The sequence below is a fragment of the Halyomorpha halys genome, unplaced genomic scaffold, assembly GCF_000696795.3.
Source record: "Halyomorpha halys isolate HHAL.00 unplaced genomic scaffold, Hhal_1.1 Scaffold56.1, whole genome shotgun sequence".
NCBI classification, from domain to species: Eukaryota; Metazoa; Arthropoda; class Insecta; order Hemiptera; family Pentatomidae; genus Halyomorpha; species Halyomorpha halys.
The window spans coordinates 1,849,240-1,860,892 of NW_027115012.1; the positions used below are offsets into that span (position 1 = coordinate 1,849,240).

General features: G+C 26.1%; 1 protein-coding gene across 1 annotated transcript in view; it reads right to left on the minus strand.

Moving 5' to 3' along the window:
- Window positions 1-11,653, minus strand: part of LOC106692425 (odorant receptor 85b) — a 259,507-nt gene that overhangs the window by 223,560 nt on the left and 24,294 nt on the right. The gene's annotated exons all lie outside the window — the stretch shown is intronic.

Here is an 11,653-nt window from a genome sequence, read left to right on the forward strand (position 1 = left end):
TATAATTATAAATATAACTTTCTATAATTAATCTACACACAAAAAATTGACAGAGTGAATAGATAATTGAAGTTGAAATAAATATGATTAATAATAAGCAAAAAATAATTCAAAAAATAGTAAAACTAAAATACAAATTTCCTAATTTTTTTTTAAATCTATGAAATCAGCCCTAGAATCCAATGAAGCCAAAAATTTTAATTTACAATAAATGATCGTTACCATGTTTTACGACCGAAATCCTCCAATAATGGTGACAGTAAAAAGACACTATAATCAGTTTATTAAATTTAAATTGAAAATACAAATTTAAGAGTCGAAAGAAATTTCAAAAAATAAGCCGTATATATTTTATTTAACAACTTAAAAATAAAACCTAAAATAAGTAATTAAATCTTTTAAGAATTTTAAACAGATTTTTTTCACTAAACAAAAAAAACTCGAAATTATAATTATCAATTGTTTTATCTTATCAATTTAAAATAAATGGTACTCCATTGATAATTTTTATTACAAGTTTGCAATGATATGAATATTTATCCATTGAGATTTACTTTTTAAAAGAAAGTTATATTTATTTAAAGGGACCAATTGTTAATTTATTGTTTAATACTAAATATGTGAAGCCTATAACAAACTGGTACTACGAACCATTCATCTAAAACTTCTCTTAAAAATTGCACCAAGTTGAAATGATAAGATATTTAAGGAAAAGTGTAATTAAATTCTAATTAATTTAATTATTTAACACACTAAAGCCTGAAGTGGGTGACGTTTCGAAGAAACACGTGAGGTTAATCAGAGTGCCATCCTATCTCCAAGGGCCCACGGCCCGAGATCTTAACTCCTAACATTAATAAATTTAAACAGATCTAGAATAAACTGACAAGCAGTATTGCTGCAAGATGAATAGATCAGTTAATCAGCGATGGTCATATAAAGAATAGAACTAATAGAAATAGACTTTGAATAAATAATTCATAATTTTCCTAGACAAAAATCAAGATAATTATTTTTTTTAATGTTTAACATTTTGTTGTTATGTTTCTTACTTTTCAATTTGTTGATGATCAAAAAATAAAAATAAGCTCTTAACACAATTTTCACTCCCCTCCCTCCCAACTTACGCCCCCAAGTTTTGTTTAGATTGGAGGGCTCCTGTTGAAGTTATTGCTAATTTTGTGATAATAAAAAAAAAAATCTATTACCAGCAAAAAATAATTTGCATTTTTTTTAGTTTTCTCTTACTATATAATTTTGTATTTTAAAGTTCCTTGAGATGGGGGAATACAGAATATCAACTTTTCCCGGTCGAATTGGATGCCTGAATTTTTCCTTTAGTTATTCATAAAATTCTTTAATATTTTATATATTTCTGTCGAATATTATTGCTAACGGTGAGAAATTATTTTTTTTATATATAAAGAATATTTAATGTACCTTAGAGGAATAGTTTTTGAAAATTCGTCATTTAAGCCACGTTAGATGAGAATAAAACTTGGTCATTTATTCACCTAGTTTACAAGTCACGTCCATTAACATTACCTGATGGAGATCTGTAGTTAGAGTTGGACAAAAAATAATTACAAAGTAATTGTAATTATAATTAAAATTGCTTTCCAATTACTGTAATCTAAAACTAGGAAATGAAATTACAATTTTGATTAGACTGAAACTCGGATCATCTTATTCGATTTTTCAATACACAATTTTTTTTTTAAATTAAGCTTTATTTTTTATTTTTTGAATTGATAGATTTATTTATTGATAGATATTACAATCTGGCACACAGTTATGAGCAATAGGTTTTAGTGGTGAATGATCTCATACATACTAAAATAAAATAAAATAAAAAATAAAAAATAATAAAAAAAAAGAAGAAAATAAAAAAAATAATAATAAAAAAAAACTCTTAAAATATATACAAACAAAAGAATAGACAAGGTGAACATAATCAAACTATCTGTATGAAAAATAAATAAAATAACATAATGATAAAATAATATATACAATAGAATTAAGCATTAGACATAGAAATTTTAACCAACGAAAGTACAACATGAATATGAAATTGTTTTAAGATATGAAATAAATTATTAAGTGGTTATAAAAACGATTAAAATAATTTAGGCTATGTTTGGATCACGTACCATACATATTTGGAATAACTTTTATTTTTACGTAACATTATATTTATTTATACAATTTTAAATAACTACATTACTTTTTGTTTTATTATTTTTTCTGACGTTGTGGATGTGAAGTTCATATAAACTTCCGAGTTATATAAATGGGAATCCGTGCGCACGAAATTGTAAGCTGTCTGAGAAGAGTTGAAGATGACAAGTTGAAGACACAAGTAACGTGAATACAAGGAGGAAATGTTAAAAGGGACGAGAAATGGGACCGTGGGAGGTTTTCGTTGAGTAAAGATAATTTGCTGGGATTTGGTTGATATCGATTTTAATTTTCCAATTTAAAATCACTTTAGGAGAATGCTTCAAATTCTAGTGGACAATTTAATTAACCGGCAACAAGCGTTGCACAAGTAAACATAACCGTTTTGCAATATTTTCACCGTGATAATGATATTTTATAATAACAGGATACTATCTCTTTCTTAGTATCCGATTCAGAAATTATTTTAAAAAATCCTATGATAAAATAAAAATAAAATTTGATGCGGTGCGTTCCTCAACTTTCACATAGCCTAGAAAAATCCTAGAAAATTGAGAACCGGCCTATGGAAAAAGGAACCATCCGATTTTTTTTATAACCTATATTGATATTTTTTATCAAAAACCCAAGGTTCTATCTATTAATTATTAGAGAAAATATATAACCTGGGTTTTTTATATGAAGTTTAACGTCGTTACATCCTCCATCTTAGGGGAGGAAAGACGGATTGGCCTACAGGTTACCAACCTATCAAATCTAGCAAAAGGGGAAAGTTAAGATTTATTCCAAGGGTCAACCATGAAATAAAAGTCAACCCCCCCAGGCCGGAATCAAGCCGATTCCTTTCCGATACCGTTCTGACAACTTAATGCAAATAGTACAAAAAACAGTCAGTTAATTCATTGAAATTTTGTATTGCTTTAATGAAAACTATGTATAGTTACAAGTCAAAATCGATATGTCTGTTTCAAATGGGTCTGATGGCGACTGTTTCAAAACGTAAAAAAAAAAAAAAAATCATTTAGAGCTTCATATCTTTAAACCTTCCTAGAACGTTATGTTAGGTTTAATGATGCGACAAGAAAATGTTTGAAAAACTTATATTATAATATAATTAGTGTTATGATATATATTATGATATATTAGTGTTGTTGTAAGCGCATGTTTATGGTTTTGTTGAATTTATTTTTTGCAGCCTGAAGATGGGGGAAATCTCCTGAAACGTTGCTGATGATATGAAATAAATTATTGTGTTTTAATAAGGGAGAATTGTGTCATTCACTAAATCCAGTTTTATTCAATAAGACTCTTCCAGTAAACGAACATTAAGTTTATCATATTAATAGCTTATACAACACAATTTCGCAAAATAATCGACTAGTTTCTTCGTGTGAAATTAACTTAATTAACTCTTTCATATATATGTAAATGAAACTAAAAACTTACTGTATTCATAAAACTAATGTAAATTCAGTTTACTTATGTATTTTTTGTCATTCTTCCTTCAACGATTTTATGTGTTAAAAGTCATTTTTTTTTTACTTTCAAACGGTATATTACACATTGAAATAGCTATTCTTATTTTCGGTTTGTTACTTTCGAATCTGGAAAAAAATTTCTTCGTTAGTGAATTATAAAACTCTTGCACAGTTTTTATATGTTATTAATACTGACTAAGATGGTAAAATCGATGTATACATAAGGACATTAGGTATATTGATTTAAGCGTAAAATTTGATGTAACATCGCAGGCATAAATCTATCCTAAATACGTTATATAAATTTCATAGAATTTAAAGCCTGGTGGCCATTACATGGTTGATATAACATATATAACAACTTTTTATTTTTTAACAGTTGATCATGGGGAAGGGTATAGTCTCGTACAAAAGACACCCTTAACTAGATACAACGATGTAATAAAAAAAAAATATGATAAAATAAATAGATAAAAATGATAATTCTTGATAAGAGACCAAATTAAAGTTAATAACAAAAAGTAATAGCATTCGTAGACTTGACAAAACAAACAAATGCCCCCTAATGAGAAAAAAAAAGTTAATTTGGAAAAAGGATGAAGGGAAATTAGAAGTTATGTCAACAATAGAATTGATAACTAGAGAAATTCTAACAGGATATCCTGCAGCAGCCTGAGCTTCAGTCTTCGGGTTGAGGTTGGATTTCCCAAGTTGTAGGTCACAGCTCCATTAACTGTCGGTAACTGGGAGTGGAACTTGAATCGTTTTTTGATGCAATCCTTCATTGACATTTACAAATCCTGATGCAAGTATTTACTTTGAAAACCTGAATTTGAAATTTTTCATGATGACAATACTTCCCCAAGCTATATATACCCACTACATGAATTGGTAAAATCTGCAGCAGCGTTAGTTTGAGTTCTCCCTGGGCGGATTGACTTCAGTTCAGTGGCAGTCCCACGGAATGAAAACTCAATCATCCCATCTGGTTACAATAGGTTGTTAACCTGTATGATAACCACTTCGTAAGCCAGGTAGCGAGGTAGTGGGTAAACAAAAACCAAAGAAATAGGTGAGAGTAAATAACAAAATTGAAATTTCAGGAAACGAATTAATTTTTCCATTTTTCCCTCGCTAGGGTTTAAATTGGAATTCATATACTTCAACAATAGAGGAAATTAATTATAAATAAAGTGAAATTAAATCCTATGAAAGGAACAAAGCCAACCCCTAATAGGTGGCTACTGTGTTAGGGGTTGGTTTACAACTTCAATTTCAGTTTACAAGACCGAATGGCCCGGCTTGGTAACTAAATTATGCTCATAAAGTTGAGTGGATACCATCACAAAATCATGTGGGCAAAAAAAATGGTTTGCTAAGAATTGAACAAGCTTAAATTTTACGATAATTATTTTATAATTAACTATGATAAATTATCATAATTAGTTTAACTTAGTTCAAGAAAAAATAAAATAAAAACAATACTTGAAATAAACAAGAATTATAATACATTCATATGCATATAAAATGTTACTGCCTTTTTTTTAGTTTTATTTATTTTATTTGTGAGAATTCTTGATGTATGTAATTCAAAGTATAAGTTTTTAAAAATTCATTCATACAATATATACGTAAAAAGAACAACAAAATAAAAAAAATGTAGATGATAACAATAATAGTCACTAAATTAAACACGAAAAAAATTAAATTTAAAATAATAATAAAATAAATTTTTAAAAACACTTATCATGATATGTATAAATAAAAATATGAATCTATATCATAAATTGAATAAGATAAAACTGATCAAATAATAAAATATGTACGAGACAAAGAAAATTAAAATTTAGTAATACTAAAATAAATGCGGGTGACCGTGATTCTGACCAAATCACCTCCTTGCACAACCGTTGGTCTAGTAATAGTACTTCCTCACAAATTACTTAACCCCTGACCCTTCATGGGTTGTAGCGGTACAGATTTTTGTGGTTAATTTTTTTTCTTAATAATAAAAAAAATACGAGTTCGGACCTAAATACAATATTTACATTCTGGCTAGGGAACTCCGAGCCTAGCTTTGTCACCTCCGAGTGGAAGGCAAGGCAGAGCTCCAAAAGATCCCAGCGCTGGCCTCCCAGCCGCCTCACTAGTATTGAGGTAAAACAGATCTAAAAGTTTATAATAGTCCGTGCTTTAAATTTTCACAGTTATAACTTTTAATTTTATGATTTCGATACTTCAAAATTATTCCATTTTATAAATTAGACGGGTTTGTAAAAGAACAATAAAAAAAAGAAAAAAATCTTTCACCTTGTATAATTTCAACAGTAATACAGTTTTAAGAAAGGGATTTGTGTATAATATTAATTTATATACTTTAGTCATAAAAACTATTTTTAAAAATGACCTAGTAAATACAGCTGAGAATAAGAGTTCAAAACAATTTTTTTATTGATTACAATAAATAGTTATTTAACAATGAGTTGTATACATGAAACTAAGATATATTTTAATACTATGACTGAAACCGAGAGGATTGTTTGGAAAAATCCAATGAATTAGAACCAAACCGTTAAAAATATAAATATAATGTAAAACTGTAATAACCATATTTATTCTTAAATAGTTTCATATTAAGAAATTAAGGGTGTAATGTAGTCCAAATAGTTTTCCTCATTCATTTGAATGATGTTTATAACAAAAATAAAGTTCATTGATTTCGTTTCATTTATTTAGTTAACGATATATTTTACATTATCATGTATATTTGATTTTCTAATTTTCTTAATAATGACAAAATAAATATAAAATAGATAAGCATATTATTTCATTGTTTTAAGATATTGATATTACGCCGTGATAAATGGATTACTAATCGCTAAAATTGAATGGGTGGAATTTTCAAATTTCAGTAATTTTTAATTTTTTTTTAATACAACCCTATTTTATTCTCTTTCGTTAAAAATATATATTTTATTGCACGAATAACTATAATTTATTCGATTTATGCAACATAAAAAAAATGTGTCAGTTTCATATTTGTAATTAAAAGGTAAATAGGTGTACAACATACATTGTTTTTCGTGACTAGTTCTATTTTTAAGCTCAAGGAATATATATTTTTTTAAATTACAAATGTGTCGATAAATTAATTTATAATTATTCGAAAAAAATAATAATAATTTAACTAGTGTCATAAAGTAAAAATTAAATTCATATGTTTATTTTATTTTTTTATATTTATCAATTGTAGAAAATACTAAAAGTGTATATTTTTTAAAAAAATGTCGTCCTATAATAATTGTATTTGTTGACTCTTTCAACTTTTTTGTTTTCAAAAATAATCATAACAAGAACTTTTTCGAAATGAAATACTTTACAACAAAAAATAGATAAACATTTCCAATTAAAAGAGAAAATAAATAATTAATATGTATATTTGCAAACACGTTTAAGTAACAAATGTGAAAAATTAAATTAAAAAATTCTAATTCATTTCAAAATGTTAAAACATAATTATAAAATACTTAAATCCATTATTATGTATGTATTATGTTTTAAGCATAACACATTTTGATAAAGAAATGAATGTACAAAAAAAATAATGATTATTTAATTCTTATTCTTTAAATTTTTTTATTTTACAGTCTCGTCACATTAAAAATTTCTGTCTAATTGAGTAAGGCAGTTTAAAAAAAATATATCTTTCGAAAAAAATCTCTAAACCGTTTTGAATAATTTTTAAAATGAATAGTGCATGAAATGCCTGCGATGATTCAACTAAATTCATATAAATCTAAACATAACTTTTTCATTTAATGGATATTTTTTTAATAATAAAATAAATCTTTACCACTACAACTAATGAAGGGTCAGTGGTGCAGTACTTTTTTACGCTACTACTTAATTACTTGACCAACGGTGTTGCAAGGTGTTTTGGTCTGAATCAAGCTGGACAACCAGATTTTCTCCCAATGAAGAGTACCCACATTATGAGGCTAAGTGGACCCCTGAGGGCTTCCAAACCAACAGGATTGACTCTTATTGGATTTTTTGTTTTTGATAACAAAATTGATTAGATAGTATCTTCATCCTTCCCAGATAATAATCCCTTCGAAGAACTAACTTCACATACAAGAATGAAGTGACCATTAAACACTCCAAATATCGAAAACATTATAGGAACCCTAAAAATTGGGAAGAGAGAACAGGAAAACTTTTATTTAATAAAAAATACAAGGACAGAGGAAAAAATGTAAATAAAAAAAGGTGAAACGAGGAAATAATTCCAATCACATTTCATTGAAAATCGTATTTGATTAATGAAACAATTTCAAAGAAATTATTAAACCTTCAGTTTTGTTTAAGTTTAATGAATTTAAATATTTTAATATAAATTAAAGGACAAATAAATGAAATTTGGAAACGTTTTGTTTTTTGTTTTGTCCTATTGCAATAATTATAAATATCTTATTATAAATATAAATAAATATTGTAAATATATCATGTTATAAATGATTTATTTTTATTTTTACTTTTATATAATTTTGATAAGTGTTGATTAATTGCTAAGTGTTTAATAAAGTATTCAAATGAAAGCAAAATAGGTATGTGACAGTATCACACATAATATACTAACAGCCTGTGATTAAGGACTATTCTATCAAAAATCAATATATTAAGTTGGAAAATAATAATTTAAAAATTATCAGAACATCTTATAGATAAATCAAATTTTTATTGAAAATGTTGATTTGTAAAATTTATTTGAAATTTTGTATTTTATTTCGATTATGTATATTCTAAGAGGGTGAAAACTATTCAGATTTCTCAATTTTTCTGTTATGTTTATTTATTTATTATTATTATTTTTTTTTTGCTATATTGGTTACAAAGTATTCTGCTAATTTTTAAAACTATTTACATCTTAAAGACCTGTAGTAAAACTTTGTTTTTACTAAGTATTTTTTAACGTGTAAAATATTTAGCGTATCTCTTTAATTTTTTTTTATGCGTGTAAATATTATCATTTTTTAAATAACAATAAACCTCAGCAAGTCTGTTAATATGTAAAAATTTTAACAAAGTCTGCCACACTTTCTGAGAAAATGTTTATTTATTTCCACAAAAATTTAAACTTTCAGAAAAATGTATAAAATTATATATTTCTATTGTTTGTTTTGTTTATGATTTTTACACAAACATGTTGCGAGTAATTCTAGATCTATTACGTCATGATAATAATCATGTAATGTCGACCGGCTCATTCAACCTACGGGACTTATTTTCAAGAATATGTTAGTGCTGGAGTACTTACATTTTTACTTAATGACGAAATACTCATTAAAAGTACATATATATCATCCTAACAAAAATAAGTTTTTAATATAAACATATAAAACATTGTCACATTTTTTTCTTTCCGCCCTTCCTTAAGTTTTCATAGAATGGTATTGGATTTTGTCACTTTTTATGACATTATTTAGTCTCGGTACCAAAATAGGTCAAACACCTACGAAGTAGGCTAACTTAGAGGATATTATAATGACCGTTAGAAGTTTGGTGATGCTTAGTGTGGCACACCAGTAGTAGTGAAAGCCATGAAAAGGCTAGGAGGGAAAGATGAAAAGTTTGCCTAATTGGTACTTTTAATTTCAATCAGAAAAGATTTCTAGGTTTTATGTTATTTTGCATTGTCATCCTGTTATTTCCTGTTAAACAACATCCCTCATATAATTATTACAGAATTACTTGTTCTCGAATTAATCTATCTAATCTTATAGAATTTCAGAAGTGCTCTGAAAATTAATATTAAAGATAATGATGTTCTAAAAATAAATTAATCATTTAACGCCCACAGTTACCACTTAACAAGGGAAATTCAGTCCCATTTTATAACGTCTTAAGAAACCTCTATCAAATCATGAAAGATATAATAAATACCTTGAACCTTTCTAATAAAACTCCATATCAAATTAATATGGTTCATTGAGATTATCTGAAGTTGAAAATGCAGAGATAGAAGTGAAATTGCTCTTTATGATTTTTTTTTTATTATCCTATTTAATAAACTTAAAAAAGAAATAACATTCAAAGATTTTTTTTTTAAATCTTCACAGCCGAAGGTAAATAGAGAAATAATAAGATTTGTATTAAAAAAAAGTCTTTAGTTATTAATTAAATGGCAAAAATCTGGTATGGTGCGCTCATCACAATACTTTCACTTACTGAGCTACTTACGTCCCCAAGTTATATGTAGATTAGTGAGCTCATTGTTGAAGTTATCATTATTTTTGTGAGTTTCGAAAAAAAAATCTAAATATCAGAGAGGACAAAAATTAGGAACAAAAATTTGTATTCTTCTATTTCTATAAAAGTTTGTATTTCAGAGTTTTATGATATAGGAATAACAAATAAAAATTTTGTTCCTAAAAAGAATACAACAAATAACGAAGTAGTCATGTGATCGGGAAAGATCGAGTGATTTGCTCTTTTAATCGGATTTATCTATTTTTCTCTTTTACTTATTCATAAAATTCTTTAATATTTTGTGTTTATTTTGTTTGGTTATTTTTCTATTGATTTGTATTTTGCTTTATTACTGTAAATTAATTATCCTTTTTAAATCCAATTTTTTTCCTACTTTTTGTTGCTAATTGTAAGATTTTATTATTTTGATATCTAAGTCTAGAAAGCGTTTCATATTATGTTGTAAACTGTTTAGTTTATTAGCCGTTTTAATTATTCACATATTTTTTTTTTGTGAAAAAATAATTTGTTTACTTTTTAATCTGTTTTTTGTATTTCTTTCTTTATTCAGAATCATTTGAGAGTATATAAATATGTTATAGCTATCTTATTGTATATTTTTTACTGCATATTTTATATATATAGCATACAAATTGGAAAACAGCTTCAACATTGAAGAATCATGTTCAGTAACAGCCAACTTTATATGCTATTAAAACTAGAAGGGAAAATAACATGCATCATCCACAAAGATCAACATGTGTCTAACTTTTATAATGGTGGATCATTAAAAGAGAAGGAACTTGGCTAGTTTTCTATCAGCTCAGCTATTTAAAAAAAAAAGTGTTATGCTCCCGATATATCATAACTTTTATTTAATTTTGGTACAAAAATCTTTATATATATTTTTTCTGGATCTTGATTGAAAAATAAAAGTTATTTTTAAATCTTGAAATGTTGGAAAATTCTGAATTGATTAATGAACGTACAAATTTTTTTCTGATTTTTTTTATCATCAAAATACGTATTTAATGTAAATGATTCTTAAACAATTGTAGATACAGTACTACTATGGATGGAAAACAAAATCCTACCTATCCAGTAGAAATGGTGAAGTACAACAAACTATGCACTCGGTAGTTATTCATTCACAATAAACCACTAATAATTAAATACACCATAAATATTCCAAAACGAATGCCGAAGAATCATTAAAACTTTTCAAATTACACAAGAATAATTATGTTCGCAAAGAACTAAATACAGACACCGTGGATGAACACGTATACAAAGTCATTCATAATTTCTTTTAATCTTCCCCTAGCTCTTAGAACCCGTTACTAACCGAAATAAGAAATTATACGAAAACAACCCTTTAATATAAACAAAAGCGAAAATATATAGCTGTAAAAATTTTTAGAAAAATTTTACTTTTTTTTTTATTTCAAAACTTTTTGATTATTTTTTTTCATTTTATTTTTTAGTAATTGCAAAACATAGTTCATATGTAATAAGTAGGGAAGAAAAATTAATTAAGGGTTTTTACCGAAGTAATACAGTATGAAATGTATAATAACACAGTATTTATAATAAATTTTATATTCATGAAATAAAAAATTTTATCTAAAAAAAAAAAAAAATAATAAGAGTTTAAAAAAAATCAAGCATGGATTTTTATTACGGTTGAATGAATTTTAATTATATTACGGACGTTAATGAGTTAATATATATAAATATGAAGAACGCAT